Genomic DNA, 13,108 nt, shown 5'->3' with positions numbered 1-13,108 from the left:
TTGGAGGGCCGTTCAAGTGGATTTTTCCCAGTTATATGTGGTAAATTCCCACTTCGCACTTGGTTACGAATGCAGCATTAAGCGCAACTGAGTGGCCCCTACTACCCCCTGCCTTTGTAACTGTATCTGTCCCTTAGTGGTTTTAACAGTGACCAGTCTATGCTTGGCTCTTCTTTTGTTTTGTTCTTATGTTAAAGATGTTCTTTTTACATTTTCTTTTCTCAATGGGCAAACAATTAAATGTGTTAACTGTTTGGTAAAGTTTTTAGTGATTCGTTTTTTGAGCCTGAATATTTTATAACATGTTACAATGAAGATTGTAGTGTACAAATCCACATTTATAATATATGATATGTATGTTATGATGCAATAAAAATAAAGTAATGATTATATTATATCCATCTGCTTTTGTCTGTAAGTAATGAGTATCAACACACTGCCAAAGGAAGGGGCCGGTCAAGGAAGTCCATAGTTGGCTGAAACTGAAAGTATTTAAAAAATTTTTTTTTTTTTTTTTAAATGTAACAGATGCAAAAGAAAATGTCTATTTGAAATAGACAGGTGTTTGCATTTTGTACATTCAATATCTACCTGCAATGTCAGGTAACTAACTTTCCAGGTAACATATCCAATACGATGCTTGTCATGTACGTAAGCCAATGCATGCCTATCAGGGGACACTTTACTATAAGCAACTAATATGAATATTAGTTTCCTCCAATACGACAGACAAACAAAGGTTGACTATTTCATTCAATTCATGAACATGACACTAGTAGGGTGCATGTCAAAAACGGTATTCTGTATATCTGTATTGCATGGTCAATGAAAGATCATACTCACATATGCTGTCTACCTATACTCAACTGAACACAGGTATACCAGTTTGCACAGAGTTAGAATACCTAAGATGATACTTATAGGCAGTGCTTGACTTGGACTTAAATAGGTGCCGGTACTCATTTTGGGTGCCGGTACTGTTTATATTTAGGTGCAAGAGCTCCACAATACTTTTGAGATAATATTATATAAGAGGAACAAGAGCTCAAGCAGTAGAACATTTGAGGTGCTGGTTCTTAGCTTCTTTAGCAGTGTGAGGTTCTGCCAAGTCAAGTACTGCCTTTACACCTACTTTCTGGAGGGTCTTCAGTACTGTCTGTTGAAAACTGCATTCCCTCTCACTGCATGGGGTTGTCAATTAATGATCATAAATGTTTCATGTGTGTATGCCTCAGTTATTATAAGACACAAAACGCATAAACAGCTTGTGGAGAACATTTAAAATCAGAGCAATTTACCATGGAAACCAAAATGACATAACTCTGTGGCCTAACATATTCAGAATGAAAAGAGTCACAGGGATATCTACCTGCATTACAATTCCGTCACAGGTGTTGGGAGAGAAAGGGGACATAATGTAAACGCTGGCTTGTTATCAGAGAGGAAGAGGCAAAGCGAGAGTGTTTACTCTCTGCCAAAGAGGTCGATGAGAGAGTCAAATTTGGTCAACAAAAAAACAAAAAAACTATGCATTTGCTACGTGAGGCTTATTTGATCCAATATAAGTTCGGTAATTGTTAGGTTGTTACGGGTGCACTGATATAATTGGATGCACGTAGCATTTCGGCAGAAAAAAACATCAACTTTATATCCGATTTATGTCTGGTGTTGTGACTGTTGTGCACACGCGTATCTGGCCTCTCATTGGCTAGAATGGTCCCACCTGATCTCGCCACCTCCCGCCTGCCTTCCATCTTTGAGGACACGTATTACCATTGTTAGAGCGGTCACTCGATTATCTTGGAAATATAATAGATACTCTTTATTGTTATGCATTGTTTCCAGGGGGACAGAGTTTGTGGTTGGATAGACAGGAAGTTGCCTGTTTCACAGAAGGATGTAGCTAGCTAGCTAAAAGATAAACCTTTATATTGAAAAATAAATGCGTCTATGACTCTGTGGTGCAAAGACACCAATGTCATTTATGTGTTGAGTTGAAAACCAACGCGTTGGACCTGTTTGGTAACATTACTCGTCGTCGGGATCCAAAAATCAGGTAACGTTAGCTAGCTAAAATGCTATCCAAGTTAGCAGAGGTGTAAATAATATTTCTATTGCAAAACGTTTACTCAGACGGAAAACCTAAACCAGAGTTTCTATTGGACAAATGCAGGTAGGTCCCGCCTCATTTCCGTTTGGTTGTTAAACGGTAAACGGTTTCCGTAATGAATACACCCCTGGTTAACTCGATAGGTAAAACCACTGCAGTAGCTAGCTAACATGCCACCTAATTTAACATATCACTGCATATCAGTCTGGACTCAGGTTTGGTAGGTATGACCACAGTATGTGAGCGGAGCGTGCCCAATTTGACTGGAGCGCAGAACGAGTTTTCCAAGTCTGGAGCTTCGGCCTTCTCCAGTAGCGCTCACTTCGTGAGCTCACGCCTCTATCACACTGGGTGTTTTTGCATTTTGGTACCAGAAGTACATTCATTTCCAATGGCACGCTGCGTTTGCCTTACAGCATTGCGTTGCAGAGGCAGTTGTTGTAGTACGTTCTGTGTGGCGCATACATTGGATTTATTGAACATATGCATCAAACTGTACCCGTAGACGGCTTGACATAAATGATAGTAGAAACTGAATGTTGAACCTTTGTTTTACACATTCAGATGATAGCTCAGTTGGTAGAGCATGGCGCTTGTAACGCCAGGGTAGTGGGTTCGATCCCCGGGACCACCCATACGTAGAATGTATGCACACATGACTGTAAGTCGCTTTGGATAAAAGCGTCTGCTAAATGGCATATATTATTATTATTATAGTGCATACCATTTTGTGCAATAACACTGTCGGTGTGCCTGCCCATCATGCATTTGTAGGCTACTTTTTTGACATTTCTATTTTTAGTATTTGTTTTTTGTATTATTTTTAAAACATTTTTTGTAAACTACTTGTGTGCTGCTATAGAGTACCAGGTCAAACGAGAAATGGTTCCAATTGTTTTTCCACCATTCATTTTTCCCATACGGGATTTTAGTAGCACTAAAAAGAAAGGCTGTGCTTTGTGTAGGCCTACCTTGCGTTTTGCACAAAACAGTTCTCGTCTCCTAACTGCTATTTCAGTCGCATTGTTCTCAACACCAATATGCTGGTTAACTTTGCAATTAGGCACATAGCAACATTGTCTAGGAAAAGGCACCTATTCAACAACACACTGACGTTTCAGAACCACAGACAGCGATTGTTATCCAACACAGGAGAATGTGCATTTGTTATAAAATAATATTATTTTTATTAGTGTTGCACCATTGTTCTTACATAATATAAGGTAGCCTAGTGGTTAGAGCATTGGGCCAGTAACTGAAAGGTTGCTGGATTGAATCCCTGATCTGTCGTTCTGCCCCCTTAGCAAAGCAGTTAACCCAAAGACATGGACGTCGATTATGGCAGCCCCCCGCACCTCTCTGATTCAGTTGTACAACTGATTAGGTATCTCCCTTTCCCTAATCATATACAATTTCAGTAGCACGTTTTAGTGATGGACTGCACCACCCCCACAATGGATTAGTCCACTCAGACAGGCGCGAATCAGACATGTCTTGTAGAGGTCGACCGATTCAGATTTTTCAACGCCGATACCGATTTATTGGAGGAACAAAAAAAAAGCCGATCCCGATTAATCTGGATAGGTTTCTTTTTTTGCTGAGTTATTTATATATATATAAATATATATATAACTCAGCAAAAAAAGAAATGTTCTCTCACTGTCAACTGCGTTTATTTTCAGCAAACTTAACCTCTTGAAACTAGTGGCCACTATTTTTATTTTTGGAAAAATATCGTTCCCAAAGTAAACCGCCTATTTCTCAGGAACAGATGCTAGAATATGTATATAATTGACAGCCTAGGATAGAAAACACTCTAAAGTTTCCAAAACTGTAAAAATATTGTCTGTGAATATAACAGAACTGATATTGCAGGTGAAACCCTGAGGAAAATCCAATCAGGAAGTGCCTCTTATTTTGAAACCGTTGTGTTCCTATGTATCCCTATTGACCATTGAAAGGGATGTCAACCAGATTCCTTTTTCTACGTATTCCCTAAGGTGTCTACAGAATTTTGACATAGTTTCACGCCTTAATGTTGAAGAATGAGCGTAAACGACTACATTGCGTAAGTGGCCAGCTGAGGGCTCTCAGAGTGATTCTTGCGTAAAAGACAGAGGTAGTCATTTTTCCTCTCGCTATACTGAAAAGCCAATTGTCCCGGTTGATATATTATCGAATAGATATTTGAAAAACACCTTGAGGATTGATTATAAAAAACGTTTGCCATGTTTCTGTCGATATTATGGATATAATTTAGATTTTTTTTTCAGCATTGTCATGACCGCTATTTCCGGTGGATTTCTCAACATAACGTGATCAACAAACGGAGGTATTTTGGGTATAAAAATAATCTTTATGGAACAAAAGGAAAATTTGCTGTCTAACTGGGAGTCTTGTGAGTGAAAACATCCGAAGATCATCAAAGGTAAACAATTAATTTGATTGCTTTACTGATTTTCGTGACCAAGCTTCCTGCTGCTAGCTGGACATAATGCTATGCTAGGCTATCGATAAACTTACACAGACGCTTGTCTTGCTTTGGCTGTAAAGCATCATTTCAAAATCTGAGATGACAGGGTGATTAACAAAAGGCTAAGCTTTGTTTCACTATATTTCACTTGTGATATCATGAATATTAATATTTTCTAGTAATATTTTTTGACCGTTGCGCTATGCTAATTAGTGTAGTTGATGACAATTCTCCCGGATCCGGGATGGGTAGTTCCAAGAGGTTTTGTGCAAATATTTGTATGAACATAACAAGATTTAACAACTGAGACATAAACTGAACAAGATCCACAGACATGTGACTAACATAAATTGAATAATGTGTCCCTGAACAAAGGGGGGGTCAAAAAAGTCACAGTCAGTATCTGGTATGGCCACCAGCTGCATTAAATACTGCAGTGCATCTCCTCATGGACTGCACCAGATTTGTCAGTTCTTGCTGTGAGATGTTACCCCACTCTTCCACCAAGGTGTCACAGTACATACATTGCAATTTATTGCCCTGGCCACATCTGCAGTCCTCATGCCTCCTTGCAGCATGCCTGAGGCATGTTCACGCAGATAAGCAGGGACCCTGGGCATCTTTCTTTTGGTGTTTTTCAGAGTCCATAGAAAGGCCTCTTTAGTGTCCTAAGTTTTCATAACTGTGACCTTAATTGCCTACCATCGGTAAGCTGTTAGTGTCTTAACGACCGTTCCACAGGTGCATGTTCATACATTTTTTTATGGTTCATTGAACAAGCATGGGAAACAGTGTTTAAACCCTTTACTAGGAAGATCTGTTAAGTTATTTGGATTTTTACGAATTATCTTTGAAAGACAGGATCCTGAAAAGGGCCGTTTATTTTTTTGTTGAATTGTAATAATGACAATTACAACAATACTGAATGAACACTTTTATTTTAACTTAATATAATACATAAATAAAGTCAATTTAGTCTCAAACACATAAGGAAACATGTTCAATTTAGTTTAAATAATGCAAAAACACAAGTGTTGGAGAAAGTAAAAGTGCAATATGTGCCATGTAAAAAAGCTAACGTTTAAGTTCCTTGCTCAGAACATGACAACATATGAAAGCTGGTGGTTCCTTTTAACATGAGTCTTCAATATTCCCAGTTAAGAAGTTTTATGTTGTAGTTATTATAGGACTATTTCTCTCTATACCATTTGTATTTCATATACCTTTGACTATTGGATGTTCTTATAGGCACTTTAGTATTGCCAGCCTAATCTCAGGAGTTGATAGGCTTGAAGTAATAAACAGCGCTGTGCTTCAAGCATTGTGAAGAGCTGCTGCCAAATGCAGGAAAGTGCTGTTTGAATGAATGCTTACGAGCCTGCTGCTGCCTACCACCGCTCAGTCAGACTGCTCTATCGAATATCAAATCATAGACTTAATTAATATAATAAACACACAGAAATACAAGCCGTAGGTCATTAATATGGTCAAATCCGGAAATGATCATTTCGAAAACAAAACGTTTATTCTTTCAGTGAAATCTGGAACCGTTACGTATTTTATCGAACGGGTGGCAACCCTAAGTCTAAATATTGCTGTTACATTGTACAACCCTCAATATTATGTCATAATTATGTAAAAATCAGGCAAATTAATTACGATCTTTGTTAGGAAGAAATGGTCTTCACACAGTTCGCAACGAGCAAGGCGGCCCAAACTGCTGCATATACCCTGACTCTGCTTGCACTGAACGCAAGAGAAGTGACACAATTTCCCTAGTTAATATTACCTGCTAACATCAATTTAATTTAACTAAATATACAGGTTTAAAAAAATATACTTGTGTATTGATTTTAAGAAAGGCATTGATGTTTACGGTTAGGTACATTGGTGCAACAACAGTGCTTTTTTCGCAAATGCACTTTTGTTAAATCATCACCCGTTTGGTGAAGTTGAAGTAGGCTGTGATTCGATGATAAATTAACAGGCACCGCGTTGATTATATGCAACGGAGGACAAGCTAGTTAAACTAGTAATATCATCAACCATGTGTAGTTAACTAGTGATTATGTGAAGATTGATTGTTTTTATAAGATAAGTTTAATGCTAGCTAGCAACTTAACTTGGCTCCTTGCTGCACTTGTGTAACAGGTGTTCAGCCTGCCACGTGTAACTGATGTGAAATGGCTAGCTAGTTAGCGGTGGTGCGCGCTAATAGCGTTTAAATCAGTGACGTCACTCACTCTGAGACCTTGAAGTAGTTGTTCCCCAAATCTTTTCAGTCTCCTGAGGGGGAAAAGGTGTTGTCGTGCCCTCTTTACGACTGTCTTGGTGTGTTTGGATCATGATAGTTCGTTGGTGATGTGGATACCAAGGAACTTGAAACTCACGACCCGCTACATTACAGCCCCGTCGATGTTAATGGGGGCTTGTTCGGCCGGCCTTTTCCTGTAGTCCACAATCAGCTCCGTTGTCTTGCTCACATTGAGGGAGAGGTTGTTGTCCTGCCACCACACTGCGCCGAGAGGGTGTTCTCCGCTGCTGACCTGCACCATCTCATGGGCCTGAAGCAACAGACTCTGTAGACTGAGCCTAGTAAGGCATTTTTAATTTAATTTAATTGTAAGTATTTCACATTTATAGACTAATTATTTAATACAACAAAATGTTGTTTAAATGCTGAGCGCTTAATGTTCCAGCCAACCTAGTGTGTCGCACTCGCAAATACTTCACAATTGATTTATTTGTAGGCTACAGACTTGAAATAATTTAAATAATAGGCTCAACTCCAGTCACATATTATGGCTACAACCAAGTTCGAGTTAACGTTAGAGAGAAACTAGATAGCTAGGAGAAGTTAGCCTAGCTAGCTAGCTGTGACTTTCAGTTAATGCTGTCTTTCACATGAAAATTGGAGTGTGTTTGCTAACTAAAGTCAGTATAAATATGCATGCGGAATTAACCAGCAACTATTTATGTTCATAATACGCTCCCACGTGTGAATGAATTATATCAGCTAATGTCAGTCAAACACTAGCCCTTGATCATGACTCAGTTCCATTACATTATACATAAGTCGCATAAGAGTCAAGGCATTTTCTGTAGGGGGAGTTTTGTTAAGAGCTCCGAAGCTCAACCTGAACATTAACACGTGGCGCTTGTGGTATGTTTTCGGAACCATAATGACCTTATCTTTCATATCAGTGAGAATTAAAAAAAAAAAATTAAAACAAGGTTAAATTCATACAAACTTTGATAGGGTTAGTGTTTCCACACGGCCATATCTCCATGTTACAGCGCTTGTTTACGGAAGACATATGGAAGACGAGGCGACCGCCTGTGTTAAGCTATCTAGCATGATCTGAACAACTGTGTGTAAGAGTAACTCAGGAAGTGTAGCGGAAGTGTAGTTTCCTCGGATGGAGGCACTCTAAGCTGGTATGGATCTGTGCAAAACTGCTACAGTAAGTGTATCTTTTATTTGAAGTATTCTTTCTCGCTGATGAAAGATAAGGGCCATGTACACTGCTCACAAAAATGAAGGGAACACTTAAACAACACAATGTAACTCCAAAATTAGGAAGAATGCAGAATGCCGCCTACTAGTCAATCAACATCTCGGTAATTGAAAAAATATATTGTTATATATTTAACTTGGCAAGTCAGTTAGGAAGAAATTCTTATTTACAATGACTGCCTATCCCGGGCCAAACCTGGACGACACTGGGCCAATTGTGCGCCGCCCTATGGGACTCCCAATCACGGCCGGATGTGATACAGCCTGGAATCGAACCAGGGACTGTAGTGACACCTCTTGCTCTGAGATGCAGTGCCTTAGACCGCTGCACCACCATTTCTCATGCACAGTAGCTTGCCTGGAAGATACCGACCGTTACACTTGTTTACACTGAGCTGCACTGGGGTCAGAATGCGATCCTGGTTACATTAAGACACAGTGGAGCCGGCACGAGATATGGGTCGTAAAACATACCGTAATGCAGGGATGGGATATGCCTCTGTACTCCAGGTTTTACTTTTATCAACACTGCTCCATCGAAAATATTAAAATACTGCTAGTTTTCCAGGAAAACAGCCTTTTTCGTCCTCATGCTAGCTTGTAGTAGCCACCGCAGAAATTTTGGAATGGCAGTGTCAGCCAATCAGCTCCTTTGTGTTGTTGTTGAACCACAGTCATAAACCCGGCCTATTTCGACAATTTCTTAAAATCAGATTTTGAAACTAACCCTAACCACACTGCTAACATTATGCCTAACCATAACCTTAAATTAAGGTTTTGTTTTCCTGAATTTTACGAGATAGGCCATTTTGACTTTGTGGCTGTGGTAACTAGTAAAAATCACAATGTGCCAATCTATAATGCCTGCTGTGGCTACTGCCAGCTAGCACGATGACAAAAAGGGCAGTAATGAATACACCCCAGGTAGTTTGGGTCTCAGATGCTGATTGGCTGAAAGCCGTGGTATATCAGACAATATACAACAGTTATGATGAAACATTACTTGTTTATTACTGTTCTAATTGTGTTGGCAAACAGTTTATACACTGAAAAAAAATAGAAACGCAAACATGTTAAGTGTTGGTCCCATGTTTCATGAGCTGAAATAAAAGATCCCATAAATGTTCCATACGAACAAAAAGCTTATTTCTTTAAAATGTTATGCACAAATTTGTTTTTTTGCCAAGATAATCCTTCCACCTGACAGGTGTGGCATATCAATAAGCTGATTAAACAGCATGATCATTATTACACAGGTGCACCTTGTACTGGGGACAATAAAATGGCACTCTAAAAGGTGAGGTTTTGTCACACAACACAATGCCACATATTTCTTGTTTTGAGGGAGTGTGCAATTGGCTTGCTGATTGCAAGAATGTCCCAGAGCTGTTGCCAGAGAATTTAATGTTAATTTCTCTATCATAACTGCCTCCAACATCGCTCAAAATGTCCCACTTCTTCCATGGCCTGCATACTCACAAGACCTGTCACCAATTGAGCATGTTTGGGATGCTCTGGATCGACGTGTATGGCAGCATGTTCCAGTTCCCGCCAATACCCAGAAACTTTGCACAGCCATTGAAGAGGAGTGGCACAACATTCCACAGGCCACACTCAATAGCCTGATCAACTCAATACAAAGGACATGTGTCGTGCCAGATACTGATACTGACTGTCAATACAAAGGACATGTGTTACACCAGATACTGACTGGTTTTCTGATCCACGCCCCTTATTTTTTATTTTTTTTAAGTTATCTGTGACCAACAGATGCATATTTGTATATGCATCTGCGCCTAATGCATTTATTTCAATTGACTGACTTCCTTACTGATCTATGACTCAGTAAAATCTTTGAAATTGTTGCTTTTATATTTTTGTTCAGTATAATAGCAATAAGGCACCTCGTGGCTAAGAACAGCCCTTAGCTGTGGTATATTGGCCATATACCACAAACCCCCGAGGTGACCTATTGCTATTATAAGCCAGTTATCAACTAAATGTAACTGTAAACAGGTAGGTTTGTGTCATACCCATGGTATATTGTCTGATATACACACCGCTGGAATGCTGTTTCAGCCAATCAGCATTCATGACTCAAACTACACTGTTTAGCTAACTAGTTACAGTAGTATCTGAAGAGTTTAGAGAATCACCTTCAAAGTACTAGCCTAAAAACCACATGGGGGTTGTCAGTGCCCTGGCTGTCGACCATTTCAGTTTCAAAACTGACCATATGGACCATTGCCTGCCCCCAACCAGTGTTGCCAACTTAGTGACTTTGTTGCTATATTTTGCGAGTATTCATACCCCTCTAGCGACACATTTCAAACAAGTGACTAGTGACAAATCTAGCGACTTTCTCTGGTGTTATTGGAGACGTTTGGAGACTCTGATGTGAAAGCACGTACCGTTCTTACTCTTTTCAAAGGGCAGCAAGTGCCCCACCCCGTCCCAAAGCACTCACAGGCAGCCCAGTTCTCGCACAGCAGTCCCTCCCAGCTGTAATCAGAGCAGGAGATGTTCACCCCTCCGGGTCCAGACTGGTCCAAATGGTTTGCGCATGCGGGAAGCCACCGCTGGCTGATCCCGCCCTGGCTTACATTCAAAAAACGAAGTAACTCCGCCGGAGTGTCTCTTTTTGGTCACTTTTGCCGGTCCCAAGCCCGGATAAAGGAGGAGGGTTGGAATTGTGACATAAAAAAAACAAGAATCGACAGAAGAAAGTTCATTTGTAGTTCTAAACATATTTAGGGTGTTTTTTTTTACTCACTTTTTGTCTCTCCCACAACGTTATTCCTCCCTCCCACGGCGTCCATCACAATTACATGCACATGGGCAATTAATGCAAATTATGTGATGTCATTTAGCGACTTTTAGGACAGCCTATAGCTACTTTCCTTACTGAGGAGTTGGCAACACTGCCCCAAACTCCTCAACATGTATTTATGGACGCCGTTTGGGTCTTTGCGTGTCAAAAAACATGTAACATCAAATAAGCTTTTAATTTGATGTGCCAAATAGCCAACTTCTATTACAACAATGTTGTGAGTGCTGAATTTGCATGCGCAACTAAGCCAAGTGCCACCACTAAGGTCAGGAGCACTGTAAAAACAATTGGGCTACAAAAGAAGCACACACACACACCGGCCACAATGTGTTTACAATACTGCGTTGGTAATAAGCCATTATGTGTTAGAGAAAGGATGGTGATCTTGAATGGGAAAACATTAGGGTATTTTAAGTTAGCTAGCTAACTATAGCTACTTAAACTGATGTAGAATTGCAATGTTTTGGGGGGAGAACATTGTTTGCATCCATCAGCTAGTTAGCTTTTTTTCTGACCAGTACTGTCCCAGAGTTTGGGGGAAGTGTGTCTGTCTCGTGCGGCAGGTGCAAGAGACAACTTTACCAGCACCATAGCACGTGTCGGTGAATCGCTGTGACATATGAAATACAAGTGATGTTGTAATAACGACATAAAACAATTATGAACGTGTTAAATTATTATGTGACGTGCAGTCATATTCAGGTCCTGATTGGTCAACAAGTTTATTTGGTGTGTCAAATAGTGTTATTTGACGTATCTTTTATGACATGCAAAGATCGAAACGTCATTCCATACTAATCTCATAAAATGTCTCTGTGTACTTCCAATTTGAAGCCTTTATACCTAATCTTTCACATTGTCTGGTTGCATAGATGTTTTCAGGAGTTTGCAGATTTGCATGTTGCCATAATAAATTCAGATAACCTTGTAAATTTGGTTAACCTTGTAATTACTGCCAGTGGGTCATATAATTATATAGGCTTTGTTCCTTTAAAGAGGAGTTGACTAACACATGTGTTTGTATGGATACATAGTGATATTGTTTTCCCACACTCCACAGCATTCAACACGTTTGAAACCCACCCTCTTCCCCACTGCTTGGAATGCCAGAGATTTTTAGAAGCCATGTTTTCTCTTGGATGGGGAGAGAAGGGTGAAACGTCACTTATAGAGGAAGAAATGTAATGTGAAATTATGTTGTCTAGAATATGAATTGGACTTAGTCACTGCCTGTGGCATTTACTCATTCAGATCAACTTTATTATCCCACCAGGGGGAAATTAATTTGGTCAGGTGCCTAAAAAGACTTACATAAAACAATATAATTCATTTAAAGTGCACTAGCTACACATTTCAATAAAATTGCAATATGTTGTGTACTCAAGGGATCAACAGACTATTGGCTGTTGGAATAAAAGATTCCCCATATCTTTCTGTTTTGATTTTCTTTTGAAGAAGTCTCTTTCCCCTTGTCCGGCTGCTGCTGTGACTGAATTTTGAGTGAATGGGATTAGTACTGTCCTGTAAAATGCTGTTTTATGAGGATGAGTTTTGTGTACAGGTTGGTGGTTGATTCTTGATCTATACAAATTACATGTTTCCAAACACACATATCAGACCAAAGGACAGCAAACTCTGCAGGACAGATTTATAGAACATTTGTAAGATATGGTGGTCAACATTTAAAATGGTTCAGTTTGCATAAAATAAAAATAAAAAACTATCTTCGCAAAGGCACAGTCATTGGATTTCAGCTTGTCTATTTCGATTCCTCGGTACTTATGTGGTCACTCTATCAACTGATTTCCCATTGATCTTCGTAGGAGGTAGTAGAGTCTTGTTCCTTCGGAAATCAATTTCCATCTTTTTGTTTTCTTAACGTTAATTTCAAGAAAGTTATCTGCACACCACTGGATGAATTGAGCTGTTTCTCTGTCAAAACCTTGAAGAGAGGCTTGGTCTGAGTGGAGGAAACTCACAACAGCGATGTCATCTGCATATTAAAAGATGTGTGGGCTGCGTCAGAGGTTTGACAATCGTTTGTGTACAGTATCGGTGAAAGTACGCAAACTTGACAGGCTGCCGTATTTACCATTCTAGGTGTAGAGATGACAGATTTAAACTTCACTTGTTGAGTACGGTTCACAAGGAAACTATTAATTCACTTGATCAGTAGAG

The 13,108-nt window shown here is 39.6% G+C and overlaps 1 protein-coding gene across 2 annotated transcripts in view; it reads left to right on the top strand.

The window, feature by feature from the left end:
• Positions 1 to 1,864: 1,864 nt before the first annotated feature.
• The window catches only part of LOC118370144 (1-acyl-sn-glycerol-3-phosphate acyltransferase gamma-like), a 28,437-nt gene continuing 17,193 nt past the window's right edge, over positions 1,865 to 13,108 (top strand). Inside the window, exon 1 of one of the 2 annotated variants that reach the window (XM_035754970.2) lies at positions 1,865 to 2,056. The gene's annotated coding sequence lies outside the window, so the exon portion shown is untranslated. Of the gene's footprint in view, positions 2,057 to 2,233; positions 2,254 to 13,108 lie in introns of those variants that run through there. The other variant, XM_035754971.2, reaches the window with a different exon arrangement.

This window comes from Oncorhynchus keta, chromosome 37, assembly GCF_023373465.1.
Source record: "Oncorhynchus keta strain PuntledgeMale-10-30-2019 chromosome 37, Oket_V2, whole genome shotgun sequence".
Lineage (NCBI taxonomy): Eukaryota > Metazoa > Chordata > Actinopteri > Salmoniformes > Salmonidae > Oncorhynchus > Oncorhynchus keta.
This window is presented reverse-complemented; position numbering and strand designations above follow the sequence as displayed.